Source organism: Apis dorsata, unplaced genomic scaffold, assembly GCF_000469605.1.
Source record: "Apis dorsata unplaced genomic scaffold, Apis dorsata 1.3 scaffold_133, whole genome shotgun sequence".
In the NCBI taxonomy this organism is placed as follows: domain Eukaryota; kingdom Metazoa; phylum Arthropoda; class Insecta; order Hymenoptera; family Apidae; genus Apis; species Apis dorsata.
Window position 1 is genome coordinate 165,850 of NW_006263426.1, and position 3,104 is coordinate 168,953.

Sequence of the window (3,104 nt, forward strand, 5' to 3'; positions counted from 1 at the left end):
GCGGCGTTGAAGGCCTCTCCTGATTTTTTTCTCTTTCCTTTAACGTCCCTTCTTTTTTTTTCCTTCTTCTTCTTCTTCGTCTTCTTACTCTTCCTTTCGCGAGGATCCAAATTAACCGACACGCTATCGGAAATTCTTCGATACTGACCTCATGGCAGATGTTCAGTTGAGGACGGTCGAAAGTGGCGCCGCCACGGGATTATTAATTTCTCGACGCGACCTAAAGAGCACCGCTCGCCGACCAGAGATGAGTTTCGAGTGCTCTTACGTCGGTGGAAGATAATGAGAAAAATGAAACGGTCTTGTATTTTGTCCTTGGAGATATATATATATTATCTCTAATGCATTTACGAACTGAAAGTTTAAATCGAAAGGAGAGAGGATATCAGGATATTCTTGCTTCTTATAGATTCTTGCGGTAAATGTAAATAGTTCTTTGGGTGTTATGAAGTACCGGCATGTTTTGCGGTTACTGTGAGACAGTGTTACTGTCAATGGCTTTATGGGATATTTAAAAAGATGGTTTCCGGGGAATAAAGTTACTTCGTGATAAATTCCTGGATGGGGAGTCCGTTTGTAGGTCAAACAAAATGCTTCTTCTCAAGATAAAAGAGAAGTAAAGTATTATTATCTGTGAAAATTATTATATATAGTTCTTTGATATTTATTAAATATTTAGGACTCTTAATTGTGGATCAGACGATCTACAATTGTATTTATCGTTGAAATTAAATTTAAATAATTTTTTTTTTTTAAATTCTTGCACTTTACTTTCTCTTTTAGTTATATATATAAAAAAAAAACATTTACATTATTCACTTGCGTAAATACGCATCTCAATATAAATCAAAAAGAAATTCGTTTCTCTTCGAGCATCAATATATATATATTCAAAGGCCATAATGCACCTAAGAGTTGCTTATCCTGACCTGTCGTCACTTAGCTTCCCTCTTAGTCCAGCAATACGTCAGAATTAATGCTTTAAGAAACACCTGTCAGGCAAAAGCTTACGAACACGAGCGAGCGAGAAGAAGAAGAAAAACAAAGATCGATGTCCCGAAAATTCACCCGCTTAATCATCCTCCCCGTCATCACTTATCGAGAGGATGCAATAAGTGTTCGAAACACATAAATCCATATGCAACATGTTCCTCGCCTTCGAGACGAGGACCGGTCCTCGCTCGCACGAAACAAAACGGGTCGAGTATCAGAGTGTAATAGGTCACGGCTGTTATTTGAGGATCAAAAGATTGACAAAGGATTGTGCATCGACGAACGCTGTTGCACGATCACCGTTGAAAACCTGTGGATAGGATGATTCACTGTATGCTCATCTCTCCTGCCACACTCTTTCACTCTTTGGAGCATTTAAAATTTATTAAACATTCGTTCAATAACTTTATCCAAAGGAAAGAAAGGGTACAAAAATGGATTTAATATTATTCGACGAATAATCGCTCCACGAGCATTTATTTCTTTTATTATCATCCGAAACTCGGGAATCATGCTGCATATATCTTGCTTATTTTATTGATGTATTGACCAACCGTACCAGGTAAGTCATAACTATAAAGAAGATTTAGATTGCGGCCGATGGAACGCGCGGAGGGAGTTTCGAGGCGGATAATAACGCCCGACGAAGCCGCAGGGTCGCGATATTATTGTACCGAATGGTCCATTCGTATTCTCACGGGGATCTCGTCTTGCAGAGGGACATCGTTCTCGTTGCATTGCGGTCGAGATCATCTCTTTCCACTGAATTCGATTCGCGTTGATTCCGATACGTGACAATTTTTCTTTTTTTTTTTTTTTTTTTTTTTTTCTCCTCCACGAGGAAACGCCGTGGAACCGGCCGGGCTGTATCGAGTATCGGCAATTCGACGGTGTCTTTTTAAAAACCGCGGTGTAAAAATGATATTGTAAAAAGCTCGGGGAGATAGTTGGCAGGGAAAAAAATATAATGTCACTCGGTGACGATAAAAATGGCCTGGCCGAGCCCCTGCTCGAATAAATGATACGACCATCGTTTTAAATCTTATTTTTTCACGTATCATTATGTGGCTTAACCCACCCATGTGAATCGGATATTCGGTAGAAATATATAGTCACATTATATATGAAATATCGAGAATATTATTATACGCGAAGTAAGTTATTTTTGCCGATATAGAAGGATCTTCGCGTAGAATCGGGGGAAGGGGGTCAAAAAGAAATCATTTTAATCAGAATTCGAATATACCTATATACGCCTCGATCATCATTCTGTTCATTGGGATAACGAGAGACGTCCTCGACAGTTCTCGAGATCTCAGTTGTAAATTTCCAATGGGTATAACCTTCCGTGGCGCGCTTCTCGGACACTCGTCGACGCTCGCAATAAAGCGACGCGGTCAGAGTAACACTTCAAAGCATATTTATTCGAGCGGAACGGCCGGAGCGAATAAGTAATTTCAGAGGGGTTTAACCTTCATGAAAAATTCCGTGTGGCGGGACCCTTTGTGAATCCGACTGGGCCCGGCCATGCGCTCGTAATGTATGTCGCGGCTTAAAAGCCTTCTTTCTACGGAATGCGCAATTATTTTTTAATGCACATTATTAAATACTCGGCGGGTCTGCGCCTGTATCAACGAGGAGGGAGGGGGAGGGGGAAGGGCCTGGCCATTCTGCGTCTTCGCAGGAAAAGAACGAAACGAACGTATTGCGCAACGTGTGCTCCTCGGGGGCCGAGGCGGCTCGCATCAGGATTTCGAGCGCGGAATTTATGCGTTCGATCGATCGGCTCGGAGCTCGAAGTTATTCCGTATTAATATTGTTGAAATTCTTATTGCTTCCGGGACGGGAGTCGTTTCTCGAGAAGGAAATCTTGAATAATCTCTGTGGATCTGAATCTGAAATGTTCCGTTGATACGGTATGATGATGATTGTTTGTAATTTATAGGAGAAACAAAAATAGGAGAAACGATAATACAGCGTGTTCAAAAATACGTCGTGGAATAAGCATTCTTGGAATATATAAATATTATGATAAATATACGGAACGTAATTACTTTATGGTAGCCACTGTACCGTTTTATCCTCGTCGATTAAACGAATCCATGACATAG